Source organism: Abramis brama, assembly GCF_963993115.1.
Source record: "Abramis brama genome assembly, chromosome: 22".
Taxonomy (NCBI): domain Eukaryota; kingdom Metazoa; phylum Chordata; class Actinopteri; order Cypriniformes; family Leuciscidae; genus Abramis; species Abramis brama.
In genome coordinates, this window is record NC_139984.1 from 12,016,059 (window position 1) to 12,027,200 (window position 11,142).

Genomic DNA, 11,142 nt, shown 5'->3' on the forward strand with positions numbered 1-11,142 from the left:
TGTGCTCCTGAAAATTATTTTAAGTATACTTGGAATTGTTTACATTATTTGTCACAACACACAGTGGCAGGAAAAATAGAGAAGACATAGAGTCAGCCAGTCTGACCAGCTAAAAACAGCCTAACCAGCTAAGCCCAACAATGACCAGCTAAAACCAGCTAAGCCCAACAATGACCAGCTAAAACCAGCTAAGCCGAACAATGACCAGCTAAGACCAGCCTGACCAGCTAAAACCAGCTAAGACCAGCCTGACCAGCTAAAACCAGCTAAGCCCAAAAATGACCAGCCTGGCCAGCTAAAACCAGCTAAGCCCAACAATGACCAGCTAAAACCAGCTAAGCCCAACAATGACCAGCCTGACCAGCTAAGCCCAACAATGACCAGCTAAGACCAGCCAGGCTGACCAGCTAAAACCAGCCTGACCAGCTAAGACCAGCCTGACCAGCTAAGACCAGCCAGGCTGACCAGCTTAGACCAGCCTGACCAGCTAAAAAAGTGTTCAAAACCCCTCTAAAACCAGCCTGATAAACCAGCTATGACCAGGCTGGGAGACCAGCCAAAACCAGCCTGACCAGCTTAGGCTGGTTTTAGCTGGATTTTTCAGCAGGGTGAGCTTGTGGCACCGCCCAGTGGAGTTACTACGTCACAACTCCAGTCTATTTTAGCTGGCATTTTAGCGTCTGCTACTGATTCACAGCCATTTGAATGCAGAAATACTCAGAAATACAACTTTGAACTTATTTTTCTCAAGATATGTCCTCTAACATCAGAAAAATGCCACAAGAACATGTTAACACCTAGAAAAACATGATTTTCATCGGAGTGGGTCTTTAAGCATTCGTGACATTTTAACTAAAACAGAAATAAGAATTGTATTCTAAAAAAAGCGCAAAATAAGTTACCTCAGAGATCACCAACCGCTGCAGATGCGTACGGTAATGCAAACCGGAAATGTTTATACCTGTTTTCCGGTTCGAACGTTGGGCGTTCCGCATAACCCCTATTAGCCTTTCGCCGAGCCCCACCCCCCTTAGTTACTGTTGCTACGTCTGACAAACAAATGGTTAAACACGACCAGCGCGACAGATTGCCATGACGGGAAGAGGTATACCCGTGCGTGTCAGACCTTTTTTGGAGCAATACCTCCGCGATATCCTCCAGATCGAGGCAAAAGGGGTTACAGTATGCAGTGGAAGGATATAAGTTATTCAAAATATAAAAATACGCAATGAAAGAGACACGATTACTATGAGAGGCCGTTTGAGACGAAACCCACTGAAACACTTGCAATACACATTGAAAACTTACGCTACACACTGAAACACTTGCCCATATATATTGACCCTTCGCTAAGCCCCGCCCTCCTTAGTTACTGTTGCTACGCCTGTCAAGCTTTTGCGCCTGGCACGTCTATTACAGTATGTATGCACGGGTTTCAGACATTCCTAAGGAGATAATTAGTCATTTTTGGCAAACAGGTGAAAATATGAGAGTGCAATACTGCAGTATGCATTCGAGGGCTATATCCACGACATAATATGCAAACGATTAGAGAATAATTTCATCAAAATTTAAGTTGAAGCATAACGTTAGGTCCCAGCGCAAGCAGCAACCGCCTCATATGCTGACCATTCAAATGGGAAACACACAAATTTGAGGAACAGCTTTGTGCATGCCCAGCAGGGTAAGTGAAATTTTAAAATATTCTAATATTTATAAAACAAACAGCTTATCCATATGTATTGTGGAATAAACACAAGACATTAGCCTGACCACTTTGCAATGATACCATTCTCCCGCTTATATTTTTAGCGCGCCAGGCTAACGTTACTGCTCACACGTCGGACTAACTTACTGTTATGAACTGATTAAGTTTGCATACCAACCTTTTCCTTGGAGATCTCCGGCAAGCCCCGTGATGTTCCCTCCTTTTACTAACTACCTTTTACTTTTACTAGAACTAACGGGAGAGTCGCGATCGGATTGGGGTAACGGTTTGGCCGTCGATTAACAAAATGTTGAAATATATTTTTAAGTAACGTTATGTCAGTGAGCCTCCGTCTTGCCTTTAATCACACTGCTTGATCCACGAGCTGGACAATAACTTTATTCTAGAGCTGCTATAAAGCCAAAACACTTTACTTTTAATTTCCTATTATCAATGTAAAGCTGCTTTGGAACAATCTACATTGTTAAAAGCGCTATATAAATGAAGATGACGCCCGGCATTTCTCCCCTTGGGTTTTAGGTTTCGGGAAGGGAACAAAATCCACCACCCCGTCCAAACTTTTAGGATACCGGGTATCACATTTGCACAATCCATACGCACGACGCTTCGGCATGTTTCCCTCGCTCGAAAGCTTGCCAGACCTCCCGCGCCTAGTTACGGTTGCTAAGCCACGATTGGCCTGTGGCGGTTTTCGGGCGTGGCTTAGCGAAGGGTCAATTAGCCTTTCGCCGAGCCCCACCCCCCTTAGTTACTGTTGCTACGTCTGACAAACAAATGGTTAAACACGACCAGCGCGACAGATTGCCATGACGGGAAGAGGTATACCCGTGCGTGTCAGTGACCTTTTTTGGAGCAATACCTCCGCGATATCCTCCAGATCGAGGCAAAAGGGGTTACAGTATGCAGTGGAAGGATATAAGTTATTCAAAATATAAAAATACGCAATGAAAGAGACACGATTACTATGAGAGGCCGTTTGAGACGAAACCCACTGAAACACTTGCAATACACATTGAAAACTTACGCTACACACTGAAACACTTGCCCATATATGTGAAACACTTGCGTGTACATGTGAAACACTATATATATGTGCATATATATGAAAGACATGCGGTTACATGGAAACTCTTTGCATATACCCTGTAATCGCCCACGTACTGTTGTACCTGCACAAAGACTGCACTTTTCAAACATTCGCGCGTGAGAGAGCACAAACATTTTCAGTGTGTCCGGAAGTCATTTCATTGCAACCGCAAGTTTGGTTCATTTGGAAACAGAAGCGCGGTTTATTTATCACTGTAAAGATGTACAATTCTTAGTTTCATTCATGGTAGTAACATGAAAAATGAGCCATAATCTAGTCACTAGTGGAATATTGCTGCAATCTCCGGGACAAACTAACACTTAATAACATGAAATTTTAACAAAAGCCACTAGATTTCAAACATAGCCCACAATCAGACATCATTTCAATGTATTTATTTATTTTGTTTAGCTATAGTAAGTGTGAGCTTAGTCATCAAGTGTCATGCCATTTAAATGAATGGAACTTTTTATATATATATATATATATATGTAAGAAAAGGTCAAGAATAATTTGTAACCTTTGTCCAATTTCGATCTTGTCACAGCTCCCTGAAAACTATCAACAAAAGGACAACATCTGCTATTCTTACTTTTGTCAGATATATTAATGACAGAGAAAACAAGCTGTTCACAGTCCAAGTTACAAGGATTTCAAAAACAACATGGACTTTGGAATCCAAAACACTCAAGGTTTTGGAATGGAATAGAAGCTTGCCTTGAAAGCATTTGTTTCTTTTGTTTAGTATCGCAATATCGCAAGTGTTTCAGTGTGTAGCGCAAGTGTTTCAGTGTGTATCGCAAGTGTTTCAGTGTGTAGCGCAAGTGTTTCAGTGTGTATCGCAAGTGTTTCAGTGTGTATCGCAAGTGTTTCAGTGTGTAGCGCAAGTGTTTCAGTGTGTAGCGCAAGTGTTTCAGTGTGTAGCGTAAGTGTTTCAGTGTGTATCGCAAGTGTTTCAATGGGTTTCGTCTCAAACGGCCTCTCATACGATTACTATCGAGGCTAATGCTTACCGGTCTCAAGCGAAATCTGAGAAACCCCATGACCTGTACCTCAAATGCAACCAGCACAGCCTTGTGGACCAGTCATGCTCTTGCACTGCCGGGTAAGTTCTCTTTCATATGTTATGGTCTATTATTGTCTATTGCGAGTAGATAGTTTGTTAAAATACAAGGGTATGTTAGCTAGCTAAACTAGGGTGACCATACGTCCTGTTTAACCAGGACATGTCTGGCCAGGATTTCGAGATCGCCCAAAATGCCCGGGATTCGGCTTTTGCTTTCTACAGTCACCATTCATTATGTTTACATTATTACATTATTTGACACTGACACATACGTGCCAGCTTTGCAGGTCATGCATTCTGCTTCACACGGATCCCGATCAAGACGAAAACACAGGAATTTTCTTAGCAATGCTAAAACGCACATCAACCGATCACTTGTTTAACGTTCATGTAAACACTTCAGATTCACCAATCGGAATTAATTCAGTCCTACTGAATCAAAAGGTGTGCATGTAAACAAAATGAATATGGCGACGAGAAAGCAAAAGCCGTATCCCGGATATTTTGGGCGATCTCGAAATCCCGGCCGGACATGTCCTGGAATATGGTCACCCTAGCTAAACCTACATGTGCGTCAAAGCCATTCAAAGCTAACTAACATTTCTCTGTTGTTTTGAGAATAGCCGTTTTGAGAATCAGAATCAGAATGTTTTATTTCCATTGTTGATGAACAGAATTCACAAATAGGAAATTGCTTTGGCTTAAAAGGTGCATAACAGATAATATAATAAAATGAAATAGATAAAACAAAATATAAGGCAATCAGATATCCATTTAATTTTATTATATTATCTGTTATGCACCTTTAACAAAGCCAAAGCTATTTCCTAATTGTGAATTATGTTCAACAATGGATATAAAACATTCTGATTCTGAAAACAGCTAATACTAATAACATAACTAATAACATTAGACAACACGGTAACTAGTTAGCTGTTAGCCTTATCTTTGAGCAGATGTATTATGCTTCGTAATGTTCGAAACATTTAACTGGGAGTGGGGCCGTCCACACTGTTTTATCCATTGTAGGCACCGCTCACGTTGTGTTTTCTGCTTTGGGAATGGAAAGAACTCAACTCCTCCAGACAATCTCTCGGGGTATCTATTGTCCGATTTACAAACGCCGTGGGTGCACCGCTTCACCATCTTGCTTGGAGTCAATGTTTGTCGGACCTGCTCACATAGTAACGGTTGCTATGATGTGTGATTGGACAATGGCCGTTTTGGGGGAGGGGCCGGCAAGAGGTCAATTCAGGGGCTGCATCCTTTGAAGGCCACGTCCTTCAAAGTGCGTGGCCGACGCGGCCCTTGGAGGACGCACTGAGACTCGTTTAAAGGTCCCGTTCTTCGTGATCCCATGTTTCAAACTTTAGTTAGTGTGTAATGTTGCTTATAGAGCTTAAATAATATCTGTAAAATTATAAAGCTCAAAGTTCAATGCCAAGCGAGATATTTTATTTAACAGAAGTCGCCTACATCGAACGGCTCTTTTGGACTACATCCCTCTACTTCCTTCTTTAATGACGTCACTAGAACCGTTTTTTGACTAACCTCCGCCCACAGAAATGCTCCCTCAACCGAAATTTGTTTACGTACTTGCGCACTTCTTATAACTTACTGTGTTTACTCAGCTCTTACGGTGATTTTCTGAAGTAAAACTGACGCTTCATCTTTTGTGTGATGTACAATAAACTTTATTAAACTCATCAGTATATGTTTGATCATCATTCAGACAGCAGACTTGTAGGCTATTAATATATAATGGATACATACAAGCAGATGACAAATACGTTATAATAACCGTAATTAAACTACTAAACTATACCTGTTTCATCTCTATACAGCACTCTGACTCTGTAGGCATTATTGTCCGACTCGAAATGAACACCTTTACTGAGAGTTTCTGATATTATCATCATTCCGTGAGGTGATATTGTCCTGAGAGACTGAGCGCGAGCTCATGAAGCTCCGCCCCCTGGGTCGTCTAGCAGCAGCTTATTTGCATTTAAAGGGCACACACTAAAACAGCGCGTTTTTCTGTGACCCAAAATATGACAATTTAAACATGCTGTAAAAAATTATCTGTTGGGTATTTTGAGCTGAAACTTCACATACACACTCTGGGGACATCAGAGACTTATTTTACATCTTGTGAAAAGGGGCATAATACGGGACCTTTAAAGGGGAAAGTATAGCCGATTGCGTCACCACGGCGCGACGAAGGCTGTCCCAATGCGAAGGTCCTTCAAAGGCTCCATCAAAATACGGCCTGCAAATGCATCCTTTTCCTGTGAATGCAGGATACATCAGAAGGATGCTTCGCAGCCTTGCCTACCCCAGAATTCATTGCGCACTGGAGATGAAATTGCCGGATTACGCTTTTAAATGTAAGTATTGGGTTTCAATTTAATTGAAAAATCTAATGATTAAAATGAAAAATAATAATAAATACAAAGGTTCAAATGTTGACATGTGTTACCAGTATGTGATTTTACATAGGCTATACACTTTAGACTTTATTATGTACATAAATTGACCCGTGAGCATTTTTAGATAGGTTTTCAACCCCGTTTCTGTTTTTAGGCAGTTATAACTATATATGTATATTATAACTTATATAAAGTATATACAGTGGGTACGGAAAGTATTCAGACCCCCTTAAATTTTTCACTCTTTGTTATATTGCAGCCATTTGCTAAAATCATTTAAGTTCATTTTTTTCCTCATTGTACACACAGCACCCCATATTGACAGAAAAACACAGAATTGTTGACATTTATTAAAAAAGAAAAACTGAAATATCACATGGTCCTAAGTATTCAGACCCTTTGCTCAGTATTTAGTAGAAGCACCCTTTTGATCTAATACAGCCATGAGTCTTTTTGGGAAAGATGCAACAAGTTTTTCACACCTGGATTTGGGTATCTGCCATTCCTCCTTGCAGATCCTCTCCAGTTCTGTCAGGTTGGATGGTAAACGTTGGTGGAGTTGTTGTGAAGCTACTCCGTTATTTTAGCTGTGTGCTTAGGGTCATTGTCTTGTTGGAAGGTGAACCTTCGGCCCAGTCTGAGGTCCAGAGCACTCTGGAGAAGGTTTTCGTCCCTGTACTTGGCCGCATTCATCTTTCCCTCAATTGCAACCAGTCGTCCTGTCCCTGCAGCTGAAAAACACCCCCACAGCATGATGCTGCCACCACCATGCTTCACTGTTGAGACTGTATTGGACAGGTGATGAGCAGTGCCTGGTTTTCTCCACACATACCGCTTAGAATTAAGGCCAAAAAGTTCTATCTTGGTCTCATCAGACCAGAGAATCTTATTTATCACCATCTTGGAGTCCTTCAGGTGTTTTTTAACAAACTCCATGCAGGCTTTCATGCGTCTTGCACTGAGGAGAGGCTTCCGTCGGGCCACCCTGCCATAAAGTCCCGACTGGTGGATGGCTGCAGTGATGGTTGACTTACTACAACTTTCTCCCATCTCCCGACTGCATCTCTGGAGCTCAGCCACAGTGATCTTTGGGCTCTTCTCCCCTGATAGCTCAGTTTGGCCGGACGGCCAGCTCTAGGAAGGGTTCTGGTCGTCCCAAACGTCTTCCATTTAAGGATTATGGAGGCCACTGTGCTCTTAGGAACCTTAAGTGCAGCAGAATTTTTTTTGTAACCTTGGCCAGATCTGTGCCTTGCCACAATTCTGTCTCTGAGCTCTTCAGGCAGTTCCTTTGACCTCATGATTCTCATTTGCTCTGACTTGCACTTGTGAGCTGTAAGGTCTTATATAGACAGGTGTGTGGCTTTCCTAATCAAGTCCAATCAGTATAATCAAACACAGCTGGACTCAAATGAAGGTGTAGAACCATCTCAAGGATGATCAGAAGAAATGGACAGCACCTGAGTTAAATATATGAGTGTCACAGCAAAGGGTCTGAATACTTAGGACCATGTGATATTTCAGTTTTTCTTTTTTAATAAATGTGCAAAAATGTCAACAATTCTGTGTTTTTCTGTCAATATGGGGTGCTGTGTGTACAATAATGAGGGAAAAAAAAGAACTTAAATGATTTTAGCAAATGGCTGCAATATAACAAAGAGTGAACAATTTAAGGGGGTCTGAAAACTTTCCGTACCCACTGTATAAAGTGCAGTACATATGGTAGGCCTACTGCCGCTCATCACAACGGCTGTCACCAGTTGCTGCGACAAAACCAGACCGTCTCATTGCATTGAACAACTCCCGGGACACAGCTAGTAACAATTTGTTAATGTGACAATATATTTTGTTAAGTTTCATTTTTTAAATAACCAGTGGTGGAATGTAACGAACATACATTTACTCTGGATTAAAGTATACATTTGAAGTACTTTAGATTGTTATTCAACTCCACTTCATCTCAGAGGCAAATATTGTACCTTTTATGAAAAACTGACTTTTTACACATTAATATTAGATTTTGATATAAGATATTGTTTAAAAAAATATGAACAGAATAGAAACACTAAAAATATGTCTTATAGATCAGGGATAGGCAATGTCGGTCCTGAGTTTAGCTCATAGAACTTTTTTCATGTTAAATATTTTATGGTTTGATTTTTGAGTAGGTGAGTTAATTTAACTTATTCTTCCATCTTTCTGAGAACATCTCAATGACATGGCATCCCACGCCTGAGTCAGCCCTACAAACCTGTTGTGCGGGTGGCTAGTCCTATGATCAAGACAGCATAAATGGTTGTTGCAGCAACAGATGGTGTTTTCTGCAGTTCTGGGGTTGATGTTGTGCTCGACCTGCAGCCTCTGTACCTTTCAGAGATGTAATAGCTGTGTGGTTTTGTTTGTGTTGAATGACTGCGCCTTGATCTTTGTGATCGTTCCTTTTTTTAGACTGATTATTTAAGAGGTTTTTTATTCTCTGTCCGTGAAGCGGGACAGACAAACATTTATTGCTGCGGTACCTTTAATGGGCTGACGGCCGTGTTGGAATGCTGAATAACGGTAAATGCAGTATACACTTTATTGAGGCCGATCGCTTATGAGTTTGATGCAATTAATACACGAAAATTTATTTGTGGCTAATATCTGTGCTCTTGTTTTATAGTACTTTTTATCTATCATGTTTGAGGATTGAGAGTTGAGATTGGGTATCTGTGCTGCAAATGTTTTGTTTGTTTTATATTGCGGGCTGTATTGATGTGTACTTACGTGCATGTTTTTTTTGATAAAGGGGCTGACCTGCCACTGTTTCTTGTATTTTTAAGTTTTATATTGTGGTTTGTTTTTCTTTTATTTGATATTGATGATTAATGTGATTATATTAAATATTGTTTGTCATTTGCTTTTTGTTTCTGTGGTACTGCTCTCCTCTTTTTGTGTGTTACAGTGCTCAGTTACTTTGTACAGGGCTGGGCCTGCATCGACATTAAACCTCCCTCAGCGTAGGTGATTTGGGTGGTGTGGCACTGCTGTGTGGTGTGTACTAGAAGGTTGGCACTGAAATGGTGATTTAAAGGTGTATGCTGTGGGTTTTCTTCTGTGTCTTAAAGGTGGTAGGAGGTCCATAAGAGCAGGCCCAACCCTCTTGCAGTCTTGAGGAGAGCTATTTCCTACTTCTGTGGATTCTATTGTTGACATGTTTTAACATTTGATGGTCCGTGTTGTAACAAAATTGTTGAACTATATTTGTTGCCTAGAATCAAGTATTGTGATCTGTGGAGGGCTCCTCCTGCTATAAAATAATGAGGTGGCGTAGTCACTTTACATTTCCTACACAAGAAATTGTCACTACAGCTGCTCTAGCGCTGAGAAAATGGCAGATAGTGTACTCTATCTCTACTCTAGTAATTTGCTGATGGCGGAAACTATGGTAATACAGGGCTGTCAATCAGCAGCAGTGGGCAGGGTCTGAGTATGATGTCAAAAAGGAGTGGGTGGATTTTTATCACTGTAGAGTAGGGTTGGGAACCGAGAACCGGTTCTTATCCAGAACCGGTAGTGTTTTTGAAAAAATACCGGAACCGTGCGAAATTCCTAAGTTTCGGTTCCGAAAACGGTTCTGGTGGGCGAAGTGCTGGTAGCTTATCCTTTAATAGCGACGTCTCGCCTCATATTAAAATAGTAATAAATGCACTGAAAAGCCCTCGCGCTACTCAAATACGTTTTGCGTCAGATATCAACGCATAGAGAGAGAGAGAGAGAGAATTAAAGACAGTAGAGCTGCACGATTAATATTTAAAAGATCTCGATTCAAACACCCACGCGATCTTATTCCTAAATTACAAAAACCTCACCCCTGAACATTCAAATCTGTTTGCGCTGTCGTTTACCCAGAGAGAGCAGTTGTCAATATGAAACAGCTTTACAATCACACAGTATCGATATTTCTGTTACAAATATTCAAATGATCACAGAAGTAGGCTACTGAGATAAAAGTTTATAATTCGAGTATAAACACTGATGTCTACGGTAGCAACCAAAATATTGTAAATCACCTTTTGAAAGTCGCTGCCTTCAGATAACGAGTGTATCGATTACATCTGATGCTTCAAAACATTCATAAAGACGCAGTCCGTAACTTCTTTGTGTTCAGAATTTACAAAATGTATACAATGAGCGAGTGCATCATGAATGCCTTTTTTTCAAAACGTGTTTTTGTCTTATCCTGAATTACTACGTTAAGCCTGCAATAAGCGTTTATACTCGAACTATACTTTAGACTGGCGGATCGCAGCCGCTGCAGGGTAGCCTAGTACCTGCGTGACTCGTCATCAGTGTTGCCAGATTGGAAATGTCCAAGTATCGTACCAGAAGCTCAAAATTATCGTATTTGGAAGAAAATGATCATACACGAGTCAAACCTGTACAGAATACAGCATGAAAATGACAGACAGTCAATAAATCTCCAACGGTCGGTTCTTACAATTGATTGTTTGGGTCTTTACATGTGCTTCGTGAGGCACACTAGCACACACACGCAAGGTCTCTCGCTCCCTCTCTCTACACGTTCTTTCCCCGGTAGACGTAGAATCCACAGCTAGATCAATGAGAAACCCTATGATTACAACGACCATCATTTGAAGTGTCACACAGGTCTGAAATTATCGTACATTATAGGATTTTTTCCATTATTGATCGTACATCGTACAGAGGTCAAAATTATCGTACAAATACGATAATTATCGTACATCTGGCAACACTGCTCGTCATAGACATAAATAGAGAGAAGTAGCTCCGGCTACAATGTTCTTCCGCAAGACGCATGCCGCTCTGT